At 47.2% G+C, this 21,573-nt stretch overlaps 1 long non-coding RNA gene and 1 pseudogene across 5 annotated transcripts in view; both read left to right on the top strand.

Annotated features, from left to right (window-relative positions):
* LOC146206220 (uncharacterized) overlaps positions 1-16,414 on the top strand; it is a 100,925-nt gene extending 84,511 nt beyond the window's left edge. For 2 of the 5 annotated variants that reach the window (XR_014704407.1, XR_014704408.1), the window contains 2 exons: positions 15,648-15,776; positions 15,978-16,414. This is a non-coding gene — a long non-coding RNA (uncharacterized LOC146206220). Of the gene's footprint in view, positions 1-14,433; positions 15,427-15,647; positions 15,777-15,977 lie in introns of those variants that run through there. The other 3 variants (XR_014704411.1, XR_014704410.1, XR_014704409.1) reach the window with 3 other exon arrangements.
* On the top strand, positions 2,970-8,963 carry LOC146206221 (uncharacterized; annotated as a pseudogene).
* Positions 16,415-21,573: the final 5,159 nt, after the last annotated feature.

Raw genomic sequence — 21,573 nt, 5'->3', positions numbered from 1 at the left:
CGTGCGGTTGCGGAGAAATGCCGTGAGGTAGCCGTGCATCTTTGGACCACTGCCAGTAGAGGTAAGGATGTTTAATAGTGGATCGTGGGCAAGGTTATCAAAAGCCTTACGCACATCAAGGGCCACTATGGCTTCGATCTGGGAAGAGGACGGAGGGTCAAATTCGTGCATGAGGAGAAAAAAAGAGGTCCTGAGTAGACACACCTTTTCGGAAGCCAATTTGTTGAGGGGGAAAGAAATCTGTGGATTCAAGATGAGCCTCGAGCCGACTGAGCACCATCCGTCCATGGTCTTTCCCAGGCATGATGTTAAAGAAACTGGACGGAGGTTTTGAAGCGCAGTTTTTTTGCCTGGCTTTGGAATTAGGGTTATAAGTGATTGTTTCCAAGATGCTGGGAGTGTGCTTTCTTCCCAATGTAATTTTATAATGCTCAGAAAATGTTCTTTGTCCTTGTCAGAGAGATTTCGAATGAGTGAGTACGTAATCTGGTCTTCACCTGGGACTGACTTTCGCTTTAGCTGTTCTAGCACCCAGTCAAGATCCCAGAGAGCAAACGGCTCATCGAGTTCTGTATTGGAAGCACCAGTGTACGGAGGATAAATACTAGGTAGAGGAGGAGGATTGTAGAGACCGCTGATTTAGGCTGTTAAGGCATCCGCGCCTAGTTGCGAATAGTGCTTCTCGAGAGTGGGAACAGGAGCCGGTTGAGGCCCGAGGAGTTCTCTGAGTAAGTGCCAGGTTCTTTTTTGATTTAGTGTGCCGTTGATGGTCTCAAGTGTCCGACAAATGAATGGCGCGCAGCAGGGAGGACGCCGGTAGACCGGCGCCGACGCATCGAAAACATTTCAGGCGAGAATCGTTGGACTGAGTGCGAAGGGTGCGCAAGAGTCGTTTCCGCCTCTTTCAGATGTGTACAAGGTAAGGGTCCGGATTATCTGACTGGGCTGAAGTGGAACTCTCCTGTGTAGCTTGTTTCTGGGCATGCTTGAGTGCTCTTGTCCAGCTCTCAAGACTGCCAGTTGCATGAAAGTTGTCGCGAAAAGTGCGAAAGGTATTCCAGTTTGTGTGATAAATTTTACGTTTACGCAGACGGGTACGGCTAGGGACAGTGATTTGAATAACGTAATGGTCGCTGAGCAGTTTTTCCTCTGTAACCTGCCAGGTGACATTTCGCAGTCCGCGGCCCACTGTGAGGTCTGGCATGGTGGATTGTTGGTGCCTGTAACCTTCCCGAGTAATGGAGTTTGGAGTATTATAAACAGTTAATTGAGCTCCGTTTAATGCGTCGTTGAGTATGCGACCAGGTCGGAAGGTGTGTGGGTAACCCAAAGCAACCTACGGGGCATATAAAGTCCCCACCTATCAAGAAGTCGGAGTCTCGAAACAACGTTGAAGTAAAATGCATGAGCGGTTTGAAAAGCGCGTACTCTCTAGGTGGATTATAAAAATTGAGAATGGATAAAGGGCGAAATGAGTGATCAGAATACAGAGTAAATGCCGTGAGGTGACGTTCAAGACGAGAGGGGACGTCAATGGCCTCAAACAGGAGGTCCCGACGAATATAACTGCTCACTAATGGGGCATACTCGCTGTCATATGCTGCATGCAGGGCACGGTAGCCCGGAGTACCTTTAAGAGCACGCGATTCTTGAATGGGAATGACGTGAGGCTGTGAGAGTAAAGTCATGAGCCATTGTATAAAGAGTGTTCGATTGGTACTCAGGTTTCTGCTATTCCACTGTACAATGTGTATGTTATTGTTCACAGCCATTCTTAAGCTACGTTAGCACGCTTCTCGGGAGGGACGGAAGAGGATGCAGCAGCTGCTTCAGTGGATGTAGATGAATGGGGCCGTTTGAGAGAATGAGTTAGGAATTCCATGCGTTTGTCATCCTGAAGGAGATTGCTAAGGAGGGTATGCATGAATTCGAATGCTTGGCGAATGGCGGAAATTTCTTCTGCAAGGTACCAGATAATAGGGTCATTCCGATCTTTTATGTGGCGCATATAATGCTCAGATGTGATAACGGTGTGGAATCTGGAGATGTGTAAGAGAAAGGTTTGGGATGGGAAGTGGCGGGCTCGGCTTACCCGGTGGTGGGAGCGTAGCTGGCTTGAGAAGCGGACTTGGGGCAGCTAGCTGTTCCTGAACTTCTCAATGCGAGACATTGGTCCGAGGAGGTCGTGCAGCCTCCTGATTTGCCGGTGATATAAGGGGGAAGTCCTCGCGACTTGGAGGATGATGAGGTTGCGTATTCTTTTTGCCAGGGTAACTAGACAATGTTTGTCTCGTCAGTCGCTTTGTAGTGAGATGCCGGGAAATAGATGGCTTTTGCTGTTCTTGGTCTGAAGGTTCCAGCTGTTCCCTGAGACTCTTCCTTCGGTCATATGCAGCTTTGTGGCTCTTTTGTTCTTGTTTCTGTATAAGGCAGGTGCCACCTCACCGATGGACACAATAACTTTTTCTTCAACTGGCATCTCGTCTTTAATTGAGAAAATGAAACTTTCCTCGTCAGCCGGCCTTGACGAGATAAACACTAAACTACTAAAAAACACGGAGTGCATTAGTGCAGTGCAACCTCATGAGGTCGACCTCAACCTCACGGAGTGAGGTGAGGTTGAGGTGCATGCAAAAGAAAACAAGTTACCAGCAAAACTAGGCGACGCATTGAAAAGTGCGGTGAGGTGGGCGTACCCGGCGGCACATGCCCGGCGCAGCATCAACGATTATATGGAATGGGTAAGGAAAGGGGAAGCGTATATGCAATGAGGTGTATGTATGATAAGCAGTCCACCTTTTAGCTGAAGTGGAAGCCAACGTCGCTACGCCACCTCGCGGATGGTCAGACCCTTACTAGCTCGGCCGCGAAACGGCTCGAGTGTCCGCTCTTTACGCAAGTATGTTTCTCTATGTCAGAAGTGGGATCACGAAGCCACTGATTCGGCGCTCTTCGGCTCTTCACCATGAACGACGCCGCCGCCGCCTCACTTGGGGCAGTGTAAAGTATCAAGGGGCTTTAGGGCAGTGTTTCGCCCACCGCCGCCGTTCGGCTTTGACTTCCCCGGGACCTGGCCGACATGGCTACTGCAGTCTGAGGACTTTTGTTGTGCGACGGGTCTGTCTACCGCTGAACAGGAAGTTCAGGTGCGTTCCATGCTATACTGCTTGGGGCCGCAAGCAAGAACGGTTCTTTTTTTTTTTTCTTTATTTTCACATAACATATACAAAACGTTTGCAAAAACTGCTGGGCCAATAGCCGAAGCTAGTATAGGCCCATTGTACACATTTGTTATAACAGCAACAGAAGACACCAACATAAGACTCGGTTATAAATGATCAGTGAACAAAGTAATAGCGAGCAACACTCAACAGCAGATATAAAAAGATCAACAAACATAATTCTCAATCATCGAGAAGTAGAAGCGCTTAACTGAAAACAGGAAATTGTTAGCCATTTTAATTTCGAGTGGTACACTATTCCATATTTTCGCTCCGCAGTATTGAATTAGGCGCTGACCATAGGCATTGCGGGTTACCGGGTAATTAAAGTTAATATTGCTAGCATTTCTAGTGCTCCTGATAGGCAACACAAAAATATTAATTGAAAGCGGGTAGTTATTTTGTATAATGTTATTTACTAACATTGCGATTCTCATTTCATATAACAATGGAAACTGCAAAACCTGTAACCTATTGAACAAAGGAGCACTGGACTGATACCTATTAGAGTATGTTAATATTCTTAGTGCTCTTTTCTGCAAAGAGATAACTTGATGAATGTAAGATCTGTATGTGCTAGCCCATGACTCGCAGCAATACGTCAAATGGCAGTGAAAAAGAGAAAAATACATTATCTTCAGCACAGAAATATCTAGCAGCCCCCGTGTTCTATATAGAATGTAACAAGCTGAAGCAAGCTTGGAACACAGGCTATCAATATGTTCATGCCAATTAAGGTTCTTATCTAGGGTTACGCCGAGGTATTTAATGGTGTCAACTTGCTCGATTAAAACATTGTCGAGGTAAATATGTAATCGCGTATCTGTGATATGTTTGTGCCTTGACCTAAACAGGATGTACTTTGTTTTCACAGCATTTAATGTCATTTTATTTGCCTTAAACCATGCAGAGATGTTTCTTAAATCACGTGTCTTAGCCTCAATTTCAGTTAGAGTTTTGCCTGTAAAAACTATTGCAGTGTCATCAGCGTACATCACCATTTTTGAATTCTGCAAACAGAGAGGAAAGTCGTTGACATAAATAGAAAACAGCGCAGGGCCTAAAACTGACCCCTGGGGCACTCCAGCACAGACAGCTTGTCGAGATGATTTGAAGTGTTTTAGATGAACAAATTGTTTTCTGTTGGTAAGGTAGCTAGTAAAGAAATCAAGAGTGGAATCCCTAAAACCATAGTGCTCTAGCTTCTGAATAAAAATGTTATGATTAACAGTATCAAATGCTTTCTTTACGTCTAGGAACAAGACTATGGACATTTCATTATTATGCAAAGATCAACATAGCTCCTGAGACAATGCCATTACTGCTGTAGATGTAGACCTGTTACTCCTGAAGCCATGTTGACAGTGAGATATGATTCTAGTTTTCTCCAAGTAGTCATTTAGTTGCTTTGCGATAAGTTTTTCGAACACAGTGTTAATGATACTCAAAACCGAGATTGGACGGTAACTGCCTGGATCATTACAATCCCCTTTTTTGTAAACTGGTGTAACTCTAGCGATCTTCAAAATATTCGGATAAATACCTTCGTAAATTGCGTGATTCATTAGTGTTGCCAGGAATGGTGCAAGATGGTGAATGTTGTCTTTTAACGCTCTCACTGTAATCCCGTCATGTCCTGTTGCCTTGTTTGCGGCGAGAGTTTTCACGATTGCTGTGATTTCACAATCGTCAATGGCTTGCAGTAAGAAAGTGTCATGAACACGCGGGTCATTAACAGAGCACGATAGATTAGGGATATTAGCTGCAAGCTCTGGGCCGATGTTGGTCTTGAATGTTCACACTCTAAGTCCGAACTCCTTGTAGTTCGAGAAGGCCCCAATCGAAAGAACAGACCTCCGCCTCCTGCAATCAGGGTAGAGCTCAAAGGACTGCCAATCATACAAGTAGACACCATCAGAATCCTAGGCATGCTCATTCAGAGTAACCACAGAAATTTAGGAACATTAGATAAACTGACCACAACAGTCACCCAAACTGCCAGACTAATCAAGCGAATAGCCAACAAGAGGAGGGGCATGAAAGAACGCGACACCTGTCGACTCATTCAGGCTTTCGTCATCACCAGGCTAGTCTACACCCTGCCCTATCTGCACCTTTACCAAGACGAAAAGCAAAAGGTTGAATGTCTTATCCGGCAAGCTTACAAGACAGCACTAGGACTATCGAGAAACACCTCAACCGATAGGCTCTTAGCTCTTGGAATGCACAACACACTTGATGAACTCAAGGAAGCGCATTTAATAGCGCAGTACTCCAGACTGGCGCGCACCAAAGCCGGGATCTTGTCTTGCTGAGGCTAGGCATCAATGCCGAACCCATGGCGGACGATCCCAGGCAAATACCCACAGCAATCAGGAAAGAGCTTGTTATCAAGCCCCTCCCTAAGAATATGCACCCCATTCACCACGAAGGCAGGCGACTAGCACGCGCACGTGCATTACACACCAAATACAAAGAAAACCATTCGGTTGCTTACGTAGATGCGGCCGAATATGACGAGACGGACCGCGGTTTCGCGATTTGTGCGGTGACTGGGGCCCGTGAGTCCACGCCTACCAAAATCTTAGCTTCAGCTACTGTACGCACCAGAACCTCCGAGGCTGCAGAGGAAGCAGCCATCGCGCTGGCTATCGCTTCTACTGAAGCAGATGTTATAGTCAGTGATTCCAAAACAGCCGTACGAAATTTCGGGAGGGGCCGTCTGTCGGCTGCCGCCAGGAGTATCCTTAAAAGCTACCGTCCAGTCCCTGGTAGGACGATAGAACTGGTATGGGTTCCGGCTCACTCGGGCAATCCCGGGAACGAGAAGGCTCACGAATATGCCCGAGGTTTCGTCGGCCGGGCGGTGAGCACCTCGTTTCCCGCGGGCGCGAGGGAGGGCCTGCTCTCGTTCCATGATATAACTCGCCATTTTAGCCTGGAAAGGCGCATCTTCCCTCCACCGCACAATTCATTAAGCAAGGCCCAGGAGATAATCTGGCGCCAGCTACAAACCCGCTCCTTTCCCTGCCCCAAAGTTTATTCACATATATTCAAAGAGCAGGTTGATCCTGAATGCAAAGAGTGTGGTGTCGACGCTACTTTAGACCACATTACATGGGGGTGCGCGGCCTATCCGCCACCCGCCGATTTGCTGCCAGCTCCATCTCTGGAGGAGTGGGAGGCCGTGCTGCGCTGCTCGGACCCGGCCATCCAGGCTCGGGTCACTGAGTGGGCCGAAGAGATCGCCGACAGGACGCAACTGGCGGCCATCTGGCGCGGTCAGCAAGCAAACTAAACCACTTAAAGCCGATGAAATAAATGTTTTCCCATCCATCCATGTGAAGTAATTATTAAACCTATCAACTGTGTTTTCATCAATGTGTTCAGGAACTACGTGCTGTTTTAATTGTCTACCGATCACATTGTTGACTACGTCCCACATTTTCCGGCTGTTTCCTTGTGCTCTCTTTATTAGCATAGAGTTGTATTCTTTCTTTCTAATCCGTATTAATGCCACTACATGGTTTCTGGAGGATTTGAACTTTTTTGAATAGTAAACGTTTTCTTTCTGACGCTTCCACTTATGATACCATTTATCCTTCTCTTTTATAGCCTCAAGTATGTTCTCATTCATCCACGGGCACAAAGGTTGTTCGTACCTGCGGGTAGTGCATGATGTGCATTGCGATATGGCAGACTCAAGAGCCTCAACAAAATTTTCAAATTCAGTGTGTACATTTGTATGATACACGTTGTTGAAATCTAAATTGTATATTTTCTCCTGCAATAGTTCATAATCAATTCGCGCAATTGGTGCAGACCTGTTTCGAATGGGAGTGTTCATATTCATGGGCAGCAGGCAGAAGATTGGCGAGTGATCTGTTATAGTGGTATTGTACACCCCTGCTAAGACATTGTCCGTACCATTGCATATTAAATTACAGTTGCTGATGTAGCGGTGATCCTTGTTGGATCAGAAATTAAATTCTCAAAGTTATATGATTTCAACAAAAATGCGTAGTCGCTGCATATGCTAGAAGATACGTCGATGTTCATGTCGCCCGTGATTAAAACAGAGCCCATTGGTTTGTCCGCTATATCGCTCAGTATACTCTCCATGAAGTCTAAAAACTGGGTCATATCAGAGTTTGGGGGTCTATATATGACACCAACCGATATTCCTCCAGACAATGTAATGAATAGTGAATCAACATTTATATTCCTGGTCCCACATTCAGGTATAATGTTAAACAATATAGTAGATTTAACTAACAGTCCCACCCCTCCACCACGTCGGTTATCTTCTCTAGGGCTTGATACAAAGTTGTATCCAGGAATAGAAAGTTCATCACCCTTTCTCAGCCAGGTTTCTGATAGAGCTATAACATCAAATTTAAACTCGTGTTCAGATACAAATGCTAGAAGTAAGGAAAAGCGTGAGCCTTTTGTAAATACATTGTTTACTTGTTCAACCGTGAAAGCCATGGTTGTTAGATGAAGTTATAAAATAAAATTGGTAAACCACTTTCAGACAACTACAGCTAAGTCCTCTTCGCAAGCTATATGAAAAACATGGGAGTTTTCACTTTTCCGCATTAGAATCTTGCCTTGTGACACCCAGGCAAACTTCCAGCCCTTGTCTTTTTTCTGTTGTACCGCTTTACCAAGGAGAATCTTGTACTCCGGGCATAGGTGTTCATTCAGGAAGTGTGGATTCCCCTCCTCGAACCCTAAGACTGAAGTAGAGAGCCTTTGTCTTCTTGCCTTTTGTACCAGCTGGTCACGAACCGTTCCAGAGAAAAACTTCACGACAATGTTTGATTGATCTTTCTTTTTGGTAGGAACGCGATGAATGACATCGATATCCTCTGCTTTAAGATCAGCATTTAGGTGACTCGCTATCCGAAGCATCATGTCAGGTAGTGATTCTTCAGCGCACTGCGGCACACCTTTGATTTCAATGTTGTTTCGGCGAGAATACTGTTTCAATTCGACTACCTCCCTTCGCGTTTCACTTAGTTCTTTACGTAGTCGCAAAGTCTCCTTCCGGTGCTCTGCCTGCTCATTCTTGACAGCTGTCAGGTCCTGCACAACATTCTGTACGTCTACACGCAAGCCTTCAAAAACCGAGTTCACGTGTGTCATGGAATCCTTAACTTCTTGTAGTTCGCTGAGCGCAACCTTGTTATCAGCTGCAACAGCTCTGATGTCAGCTCTAATGAAAGTAGTTGCAGACTCAAGTTTCTGCACAAGGTCGACTAGAGTCTTCGCTAGCTCTTTTACTGTGCCAACGACGCTGGCAGAGGCCGACGCCGATGACGTCAGCTGTCAAGAAGGCGTTCACAGACCATTTCGTCCACCCGCTCAACGAGTTGTACGAGTCTGCCCGTTTTCATTGCCGGACGCAGCAACCGGGTGAGACCATTGATTCATTTTTCACCGCACTTCGTACCATGGTGAAGCGCTGCAACAACTCGTAGTCAGCTACTGAAGATTGGCTTGTGCGCGACCGGTTTGTCGTCGGTTTATTGGACCGCTTTCTTGGAAGCTTTCAGACCTACTTTGTCGAAGTCCGAAGTTAAGTTTGCAAGACGTATAATTCAAGCACGTCAGCATGAAGACACTGATAACGAACGCAAAATTCATGACTCAGAAGAATCGTCTTCGCTCGCTGTCGACGCAACGCGCATGCGAAAAGGGAAGCTATGATATGTTGATAAGCCTACCCATCCTTGCTTATTCTGCGGCCTCGCATCCTCGTTCGGACTGTCCAGCTCGCCGTGCTTGAATGGTCATTTTGAAGTTTTCTTCATGAAGAAAAAGAAAAGCGGGAAACGCGTGGAAACGTTCAGCTAGTTCGGTGGAGCTTCACGCAGTTGCGGAAGGCCGTCGCCAGAACGCGAAGTTTATTGAGGTGCTCGTCGACCGACGCGCCCTGTCATTCAGGGTGGACACCTGCGCCGAAGTTTCAGTTGTTCCGGATGTGTTCCCTGGCATCCTGCCAAGCTTCAGGACCCAGAGGGGGAGTTGAAGGGGCCCGGTAACAATGTGCTGCCGGTTGTGGGAACTTATAAGGCTACTTTGACGTGGCACGGCAAGTCTGTCAAAGAGCGTCTCTATGTTTTAGCAGCATGCACAGTTCCTCTGCTAGGGTGTCACCCGTTAATAATTAGAATGATTATCAACGATGCGCCCTTAACGGTGCGCACACTCCCAGACACCCTTAGAGTGAGTGGGGGTAGCTGTTCCGGTCGCAAAGGAGATGTCCTCGACCTGCGTGGCAAGCTCAGCCGGAATTCAACTACCTTGTAGTGACAGAAGGGGGTGGCCGTTTGGTGCCCAGCTGTCGCCGGTTCAAGCCAGAGTGAGGGTCGGAGTCAGAAGTAACAAACAAAACACACTTTATACACAGCAAGAGACGATACAGAGGAATACACAAACACTAAAATTGCACAGACGAGAGGTTCGCAGAAAAACAACGCTAAGCATGCAACTACAGAGGTATTCAATAACACAGAGGCTTTACAACACATATCAAACACGAGAGAGTCGCATAAACAAACACCAAATTGTTCACCGGGCACTGTTGCAGTCCGACGCCTCGAGAGTCGCGATGTGGCCGCCATGCAAGACGAGCGCCGCTCCCTCGCAGGTCCGTGGGCTTGCCAGCAGCGGGTGATCCCCGGGAGTCCAGCCGAACCTCTAGCGAACACGCTGCAATCACTGACTGACTGACTGACTGAATACACAAGCGGCGCGGCCTCAATAAATAGGGCGCACCGCGTCTGTCTGTTGACACGCGCCAAGGCTAGCGCGCGCGCACACTTAGCTTCACTGGTTAGAGTGCTCCCTTTTTCCTCCCATCGAGCCGCGCGTCGTCATTGGTCAGGCACCGCCGAAGGTTCTGGAGACAGCTGGCTTTTTCCAGACTGATGAGTCACCCTCATCGCCGGGTGATGAGAAAGAGGTTGACGGCGACGCGCACCAAGCTACGCGCTCTCTCGCGCGTGGAAGGAGGCTTTTCTGGAACCTTGTAGAAATTTCGATGCGGCGCTGCACGGGCCTCGCGCCGCGCCGGCTTGATAAAAATGTGCGCCGATTTCGTGACATAGGGCTACCGGCGATACAGCACTTGGGCGTCTGCAATAGTTTCTAGACCAAGTTTCAGAAGCGTCCGGGCAGTTTCTTCTGGAAGCTAGTCTTTTTGAAGGACTTGGAACGCTTCCAGAGGCCTACACTGTCCGACTGAAACCAGACGCTACGCCATTCTCATTAAGCGTTCCCAGGCGCCTGCCGCTACCTCTTCGGGACGCGGTCAAGCAGGAGCTGGACAAGATGGGAGGGGATGGCGTTATTCGTCGCGTCGACACACCTACGGACTGGTGCGCTGGACTGGTTGTGGGTTCCGAAGGCTACCGGCGGCCTCAGGCTTTGCGTGGATCTAACCCGCCTCAACAACGTCATTTTGCGGGAACGCCATATGTTGCCCACGGTCGACCAATACCTTGGTCAGCTGGGGGATGTCACTGTTTTCTCAGAGTTGGATGCCACGTCGAGCTTCTACCAGGTCAAGCTGTCTCCCGAGTCGCAAGAGTACAAAACGTTCGTAACTCCATTCGGGCGTTACTGTTTCCTCCGGCTCCCGTTTGGGATCGCGACTGCACCGGAGTACTTCCAGCGACAGATGTCCCGTATCCTGGAAGGCCTGTCGGGTGTTGTGAACATGATCGATGATATTCTCATCTTTGGCAAGACGCGTGCAGAGCCCGACCGTCGATTACAGGAAGTTCTCAATCGGGTAACAAAAGCGGGGGTCACTTTAAACCACAAGTGCACTTTCGCAGCCAGCAGTTGTCAAGTTTCTGGGTGTTATTGTTAGCGCTGAGGGAATCTCTCCCTGACCCAGACAAGGTCGCTGCAGTAAAAACGATGCCGGCGTCGCAAGACGTCACAGTTGTCCGCAGACTTCTGGGCCTTGTTAACCACATCGGACGCTTTTTGCCTCACGTATCGGAAACGACAGCGCCGATCCGAAGTTTGCTGCTGAAGGAGTCTGAGTGGACTTGGGGCCACGCTCAACAGTCTGCCTTTACCAAGCTCAAGGAACTGCTCTGCTCGGACCTTTGTGTTGCTCGGTACAACACTGCGTACAAGATGACAGTATCAGCTGATGCCAGCTCCTTCGGTCTTGGTGCCGTATTACTACAAGAGCAGCCTTCCGGTGAGCGTCGTCCAGTTGCCTTCGCGTCGCGTTCACTGACTTCAACGGAACGCCATTACAGCCAGACTGAGAAGGAGGCTTTGGCGGCAAGCTGGGGAGTGCTTCGTTTTGAGGAATATGTCCGTGGACTAAACTTTTTCCTGGAGACTGATCTCCAGCCGCTTCTGGCGCTCATGGGATCTATGGATATTGACTTACTGCCTCCACGGATACAGCGTTTTCGAATGAAGCTGATGCGCTTCCAGTACCAAGAACTCTATGCACCCGGCAAGTTGTTAGCTACTGCTGACACGCTCTCACGGGCACTAGTGGATGGTTCACTGCCAAGGCAAGCAGATCAAGTTGAGCTCTTTGGGGAAGGGATTCTTCGCTCATTCCCAGACTTCGTCTCTACACGTCAAGAAGAGCTTCGTCAAGAAACCTTCTGCTTAAATACTGCACTAAAGGCTGCCCCAGGCAGTCAAGGCTGCCCCAGGCAGTCAAGGCTGCCCCAGGCAGTCAAGGCTGCCTCTTCACGTTAAAAAGTATTGGCAGCATCAGGCGGACCTCAGTGTTTGCGAAGGGCTTCTTCTGAAGGGAGTTCGCATTTTTGTGCATTTGGCTCTTCAGCGTTCCATGCTTGACCTCATTCACGACGGGCATCAGGGTATTAACCGTTGCAAAGCTATTGCTCGAGCGTCAGTATGGTGGGCTGGAATAAACAGTCACATAGAAACGCTCGTCTCTAACTGCGCCAAGTGCGCTGAAACACGCGTTCAACGCGCAGAACCGATGTTACCCTCACAGACCAAGTCTTCCCTGGCAGGAAGTAGGAGTAGACCTTTTTACATCTGAATGGTCACGATTATGTGCTGCTGGTCGACTACAGGTCATGCTTCCCAGAAGTCATCAGTCTGCGTTCTACAACAGCACTGGCAGTCATCGCAGCCATTAAGAGCGTCTTTGCACGCCACGGCATTCCAAACGTCGTCCGCAGCGACAACGGTGCACAGTTTGCATGCAATGACTTCTTTGCTTTTGCGCAGGCTTATGGCTTCAGGCATGTCACCAGCAGCCCATGTTATCCGCAGTCCAAAGGGGAGGTGGAGAAGATGGTGCAAACCGTCAAAAACCTACTGCATAAAGCCAACGATCCTTTCCTGGCTCTGCTGGCCTACAGGGACATTCCTGGCATCAACGGTGTGAGTCCTGCACAACTTCTCATGGGCAGACGCCTACAGATGAGAGTTCCCAAGATAGCACGGCAACTCGAGCCAGGCTGGCCCTCGTCGCATTCTTTTAAACCAGCGAGATCGACTTAATCGGAGGACGCAGGCACGGGACTTTAACCGGAGGCATGCAGCCCAAGTACAGCGCCCACTTCGGACTGGTGAGCAAGTCTAGGTGCGGGACGTAAATAGCCCTGCGATGGTTCTGGGACCAGCCCAGTGCCCCCGGTTGTACGTCGTGGAGACCCTGAAGGGTGTCCTCCAGCGTAATCGCCTGCACCTTGTCCCAATGACCAACTCCTCAGGGTCGAACGGCCCTGCCGAACCTGTCGCCAGAGAGGAGCTCCCCGAAACGGAGCCATCCGGTAGCGAGTCCAATACTGCAGGGCCCACCACCTCGACTTCGTCTGCTTCAATCAAGTCACAACCTACTTCACCCATTCGTGTGTCCCGGTTTGGGAGAATAATCCGGGGGCCAAAAAGACTGGACTTGTGAGGCTGGTTGGGTGGTTCTACTGTTCCTTCTAAAACAAGGGGAGATGTGGTGTGTGTGAATGCCGAAAAGACTGGACTTTTTTTTTTAATAACGTTGTCTTTTCAGGTACGCAAAGGATGAACACCACGTACCTAAAAAGACTGGACTTGTGCGGTGCTGTATTGTGAATACTTCCTTCTTAAACAAAGGGGAATGTAGTGTGTGCGAGTTACGCCAGGTAGCACCACTGCTTCCCCAGTTATATATTTGGGCTGCAATAAAGCCTGAAGGTCTTTGGCCTGTTGAGCGGCGGTGTGTCTGGTTGGCGTTCGTGCTTCGAGAAGCATATCTCGCTGCACTTTTTACCTTTTTTAATGTATTTGTGGTGCTTTGTTGTTTCTTACTTTTTATCCGAGGCCCTTTTTTCGCCGGATGACCAGCGCAATAGGCAAGGATGCAATAGAGGAACAATGACATTTGGAATAAGATCGACGCTCTCCTTGGTATGAGCGGCAAGTATGCCTCGTTTGTTTACGATGTCTGCAAATAGCACGTTGGAGCTCTTGTTGCCACAGTATGTGGGTCAGATGTGCCATGATTGAATAATTGGATGATAATGCGGTTGTCATTCGGCACTTAGTCGTGGCGTACGTAGCTGCAGTCGAGTGGTCAGGTTAGGGTTAACGGGAGCTCGCAGTCGAAGCGGCGGCGGCGATATGTTGGTTCAGAAGTGTGAACGAAGGAGCGTGTCGGCGGCAGCGGATTTCGCTCGCTCCCGCCTCCGAATGCTCAATGTGAACGAGCCAGGCTCATCTGCTGCTCCAAGCTCGTATTTCAGGCGCCGCAGGTCCGAAACGAAACTATCCAAGCACGCACGAAATGCCCGAGCCGGAACATAACCGAAACTGAAGTAGGCGACTGTGGCGCCTCCAAGTATATTTTTGCATTTGCCTTGCAACATTTGTGTTGTCTTTTCGCCGTCGTTTACATACGATAAAAGCATGTTATCATATTTGAGACAAAACCTACTACCGCATTCAAACGGGCAACGTAATTCGCATTTGTCAGCCTCCGGGATCCCTAGCGCGTCACGTGATTTGTAGTTGCGAGTCTCGGCCGTTTTGGCTGTGGCAGCGATACCTGTATTTCTGTTCTTCCTCTTTACTACCTTATAACAACTCTGTTTTCAGCTGGAGTAAGCACAGTGTTGACCGTAAAAATTTCCTGTTTGGTAGCGCGAGCCGTGAGTTCCGTAAACAAAGAGGGAGACGGAAAGCGGCTGGCGGCCTGCTCTGTGACTTCGTTTTATGGGAAGAGCAATAAATCTTTTTGAAATGTGGTTTATGCACAATTTACGACATACCGGGAAAAAAGTGATCCCCATGCTCTACCAGTGCGCTCGATGGTATTTGACGTAGAAAAGCTCGCAGTGCAGCGAAGCCTAGGTACTTTTATATATGTATGCGACATTATTCACGAAGCCGCTACTTCACAGTATTCTTGACACGAGGACAAAGATGGCGTTTCTGAACAGTCCAGACGAGCTCGCGCGAAGGACTTTGTAACAGTAAAAAAAAAAGTAAAGTTTTACGAATAAATGATATGCATTGTAGAAGTGTAAGTTCTAATTACACTTCAAACGTGAAACCTTATATGCGATGAAAAGTAACCAATAGAACGAAGCAAAATTAACCGAAACATAAGAGCAATAAGGTTGATCGGCTTGACAGGCGACTAATCCAACCAATTATATCGCGCGAGTATGGACCGAGAAAGAAAAGAAGTGTCACAACAATGAGCAGCACACGTTTTTCAAAAGAACAATCACGACGAGAATACAAGGATCATTCAAAATTATTTTAATTTAATAAACCAAAAAATCATGTTTCCATCAATAATCTTCATATTCAGATGCATTACGCGTATTTTAAACTGGACAATTTGACGTATCCTGCGTAGTGGTGGCGCTACTAGGCAAGTTGACGCTGACGTTAGCACTAAACTGACGTTGCTCGAATGAGGCCATGTTCGAACGGCGGCCATGGCTTTTTTTGGGCAGCAACTATTTCCCAATGTGCGGCTCTGGCCCGCGTTCGTGGACGTCCAGTACACGTCCGTGAAGTCCACAACCATTCAGGCTTCCGTTACCAGGACCGGGATGGCCAGCAGGGACCTCATCCGTCGTGCGAAGGCTGAGCACGCCACACGCATTCACACGAGCAGCATCCCGAAGGCTGCTCTTCCTTGCGATGGCAAGTAAAAACAGGACCTACAGGCGCCCCGCTATCACGCCTTCTCGTACGTATCGTGTGATCTCACACGTTATATGCACTCCTGATGCTTGCGTGTATGAAATCCCTCTCATCCAAAAGTGTTCGCATCGAATGATGAGCACAGAAAAAGCGATGCGTTGTGCGAACAATCCAACGATGAAGATCAGAAAGGCAGCGTTTTTGTTTTGCTTTCTGCGTTTTGCGAGTGTTTTGCTGAATCATTCATTTTGTTTTTTTTTTTTATAGCAGCACTGACGAAGATGCCAAATCTGGAGGATGGATAATTTTGAGATTGGCAAGCCGCTGGGCAAGGTCAAGTACAGAAACGTCTACCTCGCCAAGGAGAAGGAGACGAACTGCCTCGTTGCGCCCAAGGTGTGTACACTTAAGTATCGAAATCAGTACGGGTTCATTCACATAAGGACCGTTCGTCTCTTACACCACTTCACGAGGTTACATTACTGTACTATACTGTTTGTTTTTCATATTTCGAGGCCGGCATGTGCTGCGGACACATGTGGCCCGACGCAATCAGTTGCGCCTCGGTGTTCAAGTGTGTTTGCCCTGATGTTCCAGGATGACGACTGCAAAGAGTCGCAAGGAACGCGCAGGCTCGAGCGTCCACGACTTATGCTGTCCTGCTCGAGTTCAGACGTTCCGCCACTACCCCCTGCAAGTGTCGTTGACATCCTGAAATCAGCAGCGCTGTCGACGAAGGTTGTGCCAGTGCCAGCGATTCAACCCAGATCGAAGGCATTTGTAACGCAATGAAGGAAGAGGGAGCCATGTTGAAAGAACCTGCAAAATCTGGCGCCTGCGCGACGCATGCCAGGACTTAGTAATCTTTAGCGAACCAAGATCCTCGAAGTGATCGAAGCCATGGGATGGAAGCATGACGACGGCGTGGTAGATAAGCTACACGTTTGAAGCCATCGAGGCAAGGAACTGCCTGTCTGATTTCATATAAATTCCGGTTATTTTTCTATTTAATAAACGTTCACATATATGTCGAATTTTTTTTCGATGGCTTCTAACTTTCTCGATTTCATTTTCAGTTTTCATCTGTTATAGCTTTTTCGTGCTTGCGTACATAGCGACCCCAACGCCACTAGATCCTAGAAACCTATACTCTACAACTCGAATGTGAATAGTGTGTGTGTGTGGGGGGGGGGGGGGGGGGAGGGGGGGTTGGTTTGTGGGGTTTAGCGTCCCAAAGCAACTAAGGCTATGAGAGGCGCCGTAGTGGAGGACTCCAGAAATTTCGACCACCTGGTGTGTGTGTGTGTGTGTGTGTGTGTGTGTGTGTGTGTGTGTGTGTGTGTGTTCTAGGCACTCTTGTACACGTTTCGCGAGTACATTCCGTAAGGCCGCCACTGGTAGCTTGAACAAGAGCCCCTAGGTTTATATTTTTTTAATGCGAAATCATTACTTTGCTATGTTCACAGATTTCTGCCCGCAAACCACTTCAGCAAATTCGTGTCTGGAGCAGCTGTAATTGAAAAGTGGTAGAGGTTAATGAGTGGTGTCAATCGATAGAGAGTGACGTAATGTGTCCAAAAAATAATTAGGCCAATAAGTTATGTATTTAATTAGGGGCGAAAATGTAGAAGGCGAAAATGGTCTCGTAGCCATTGGCTTGGCGCCACATTTGAATGTATCAAGTACAAAAATAGTTAAATCAGTCAATTATGGTGACGTCACGCAACCTGCAGTCGAGCAAAAAAAAAAAAGGCATAGGAAGGAATTGGCGCGCAATTTGAAAGTACCGAAAACTACAGTAGTTAATTAGGGCAGTCAATTAGGGTAATGTCAAGGATGTGACGTCACGCAACCGGGAGTAGAGCCGAAAAATGGCATAGGAAGAGATTGGCGCGCAATTTGAAAGTACCAAAGAATGTGGGATGGAAAATCATCTCAAGACCCGCGAAACCAGCAATCGTCATAATTTACCACCCCAAATCTGAATTGCATGTGACAGTGGCAGGCGCGACGGCGATCGGGAATTCCTTATTTTGCCAACTTTTCGCCCAGTAGTATAGTTTCAGTTTCGTTTCTCTTAAAGGCTCACTGTCCACCCTCCGGTCGAAAATATTTTCTTCCCCCGGTGACTGTGAGACTTCGCCCCTAGAACGCAAGGCCGCAAAATGTTTTTGAAAAGAGTAACTATTAACGCAGTTACCGCCACCGCAATCACCCGATTCTGTCATGCTTCTCTCCTTCCATTACCTCGCAAAGGTTTTTCACTCTCCTGCCCGAGGTCGTCTAGCCTCCGCAAGACAAATTTCCCTTCCTCCTCCGCGTTTAGTGGGAGGTGGGGCGTGGCACTCCGCGAGCGAGAAAAAAAAAAGAAAAACAGCCGAGGAAGCGCGCGCCGCTGGATTCAGTCTGGCCGTGGCGAGGGAAAAGCGCGCAGCGAGCGGTAGACACCCATCCTTCTCCCGTCAGTCACAGACTATCACAGTACATTAGAAATTTATGAAAAAAAGGTTCACTGTAGCACCCGACACAGTGCTCTTATTAGCGCACTGCATGTGGAAAGTGAAACAATAGGTTAGGTAAGAGTGCTGAAACTTCAGAAAAGTCAGAATATTTTCAGTTCAATGCATACGAATTACATCCGAGTGTCCACCGGACAGCACTGATAATGTGTAGTACAGTGCACTGGAAGAGAAAATAATTGCACTTGTATGAAGAGAATCAGCATTTAAGTAGAAAGAATCCCTTTCATTTGCACCCTGGGCTGGAATACATATGAATAAAGCCAGCATTCATCAAAACAGGAAAATTTTGATTTTTCATAATAATTTGGTGTTAATTAAAAATTATTCTTGTAATCATTTTGCACATTAAGGACATTTGATTACAAAGCAGCTAATAAAATGTCGCTTGTTAAAGATCCCCACAATTTTGATGCGCTTTTGCACTTTGTGCACCAGGTAAGGTGATCTAGCACTTTTTAGCCTAATTATAGCGCTGCTAGTGCCCTTGCATTTGATTTGACACCAACCATACTGTATGATTTTTCTTACCATTGTGCACTAGCCTCCTTGTGAGTTCTTTTTGAGCAAGTAGTGCAAGCTGCTTGCAATACTCCATAGCAGATGGCTTTGCGGCCGTGCTTGTTTAAGCATTATTCATGTTCGCTGCATTTCCAGTGCACTACAATAGTTACAGTGCAAAAGAGGACAAGAGAGGAGGAAAAAACACTGCTGATTCACAACTTGAAGCTTTTATTGCCAGACCAGTCGGTATAAAATCCCTACTGGTGGCCAGGCTGAAAACAAGAAGATACAGTTCGTGCGTACGAAACAGCAACAAAACGGAACTGGCACCTGTCAATGTTTACATTCAAGATAGGCTCTTTCTTTCTCTTACAAAGCTATTGAAGGCACGCTAATACATTCCTCATGAACCCATGTTATCATCAGTGTTTCGATGATTCCTCTCGCCGATGCATCATGGTTCCCTCCTATCGCAGTCCAGTCTAGAAACAGTGGCTAGCAATGTTTATCTTGATCATCACTTTCATCTTTCTTGCATTCTCTTCAGTACTTTGCCACGTGCCCTGTGGTGGCGACACGTGCGATGTTGTATTCGTGCTCTTTTAATCTTTCATTAAGACAGCTGCCAGTTTGGTCGATGTACTTGTCTCTGCAGGACGCTGGTAAGGAATAAATTACTCCTTCCTGGCAAGAGACAGAACGGTTAGTGTGCATTTTCGAGCAGGCTTGAGGTTCACTGTTCGAGGAATTCACTTTCAGGACAAGACTAGAATCACTTAGATGCCAAAAGAACACCGTCTACTCCCACAAGCTTTTAAATTCTCCTTGTGTTGTGTGAAACCTGGTGCAATTATGGCCTGACAGCAACCTTTCTAATCTTTTTGTCAATATTAATTTTTGCGCTCACTGCTGTCCTCAACATTTTCTGCAGTTTTTCTTCTGAAGGGTAACAGGCTGCGTTAGGTGACCTACTTGGTTTTGGAAGCTTTGCACTGCATTATTAAAAACAGAATGTACATTTGCTCTTTTCACGAGCTTTGAATGTGCTTATGAATATGGCAGAATGGGTTTCTGATTATGGAGCTCAAAAGTTCAGCACATGTTGGATGAAGTGAAGTGATGCGATATCTAAAAACCTCATTAAATCATCAACTGGTACTTCGCGTGAGAAACATCGGATAGAGGCACTTTGAAAACTTAGAAACGACATCTAGTCTAGTCTTGTCTGGAAAAGGAATTGATGATGATGATGAATTTTAATGGCGACGGACAATGAATTCTTAGAACAGTGAACCTCAATGTTGCTTGAAAAGGTATGCTAATCGTTTTGTCTCTTGCCAGGAAGCAGTTAGTTATTCCGTACCAGTGTCCCGCAGAAAGAAGCACATCAGCCAAACCGGCCACTATCTTAATGAAAGATTAAAAGAACATGAATATAGCCCTGTGTTGCCACTACAGGGCACGTGGTAAAGCACTGCAGAGACGGCAAGAAAGATGAAAATGATGACGAAGATAAACATTGCGAGCCACTGTATCAGGGCTGCACTGTGATAGGAAGAAACCGTTATGCATTGGCGATAGAAATCATCAAAGCACTGAAAACACAGCTTCATGAGGAATGTATCAGCGTGCTTTCAATAGCTTTGTCAGAGAAAGAAAGCACCTATCCTGAATGTGAACGCTGACACGTTCCAGTTGTGTTTTGAAGGTCGCTGTTTCATATGTACGAACTGCATCTTCTCGTTTTTAAGCCTCACCAAAAGTGGGATATTTATACCTATCGGTTTGGCAATAAAAGCTTCAGTTGTGAGTCAGTGCTGTGTTTTTTCCTGCTCTCTTGTCCTGCCTTTTGCGCTTTAACTATAGAAGGTTATCACCAACTCGCCCGACAACATTGCTTTGTCACTAGATGACCATGATGGCCACACATATGATGTAGTGTAACTGTGCAATAGATGGAAGGTGACTGCGGTTTTTTTTAAACCTGGGCTATTGGTCTGCCCATGCCTGCCAATCAATCTTTTACAATCACTCCACCACCCCCAACAGTGTGTGGAGTTTGAATAAGTCAAAGCTCAAAGTTAAGGCAACTCTTTTCTGTTGTAATTAGCACACGACAGCGAGACATTTTGTGTAGAAAAGCAACAGCCAGAACAATGTGCACAAACTAAGATTTTGAACTATACTACAGTCTCAGTAACCTTGAGTTCAAGTACAGTCATAAAATTCTGAGCATGAACATGGCAAAGCGTGCAGCAATGTACAATTAGAGCAGCCTACCAAGCACTAGCAGGGAGTTCACGTGCAAGATACGTGCAGTTAAGGCTTTTAAATGAGCGGATGCACTCCCTGCCATAAATGCTGTCTGTTGACTGACCTTGGTGTGCAGTCTGCTTTAGTTAACCTATAAAACGTGGCAATAACAGCTCAAGAAATCCACACGAATATGTATGCTATACGCCGAGTGCGCAGTGACAAGAATTCTGATGTATGTTCAACTCTCAAATTTCAGTGTTTTATCGCGTCAGATTATCGCTTAAGCATGCACGGGAGAGCGACCACGCCATTTAGTGCCCATGCCTTTATCAGTCAGCGCTGAGCGATGTAAACAGCTAGCGGGAGTTGTCTAGGTGTGCATCCGCTCATCTAACAGCCTTTGCCGCGCTTATATCACACGCACAGTCACTGCAAGTGCATACTAGGCTGAGCCAGCTGTACAGGGCGGCACGCTCTGTCGTGTTCAAGCTCATGAATTTTATGACTCTACCCAATGCAAAGGGCAGTCCAAATCACCATCACTTTCGTATATAGAGAATAACTTCACATTATCATGCAATAAGCAGCACATGGCTGCAGATAGCTCTGCACTATTAGGCTAGGTTAGGCCGCCGCACTGAGAGTTCTAACGACAGCCTACACTCACATTGCAAGAACTGACAGTGTACCAGCATCAAACTACTAACTAGTGCAGTCTAATCGAACAGGCCTTAAAAGGTTATTAGCAGCTTTCGTGAACGTAGAAGAACAAGTGATAAAAGCGATGCAATATACATGAGACATATTGCACATTTAAAGGATACAGCAATAGGTACAGGCTATCACAGACTTAACATGACTGATGGAAAGCATGGCTTGGACTGCCACCAGCGCCGCGAATGCTAGTCATATAT

Source organism: Amblyomma maculatum, chromosome 1 (assembly GCF_055883805.1).
Source record: "Amblyomma maculatum isolate TAMU_Amacu chromosome 1, ASM5588380v1, whole genome shotgun sequence".
NCBI lineage: Eukaryota > Metazoa > Arthropoda > Arachnida > Ixodida > Ixodidae > Amblyomma > Amblyomma maculatum.
The sequence above is the reverse complement of the archived record's forward strand: the minus strand, read 5'-3'. Positions and strand labels throughout refer to the sequence as shown.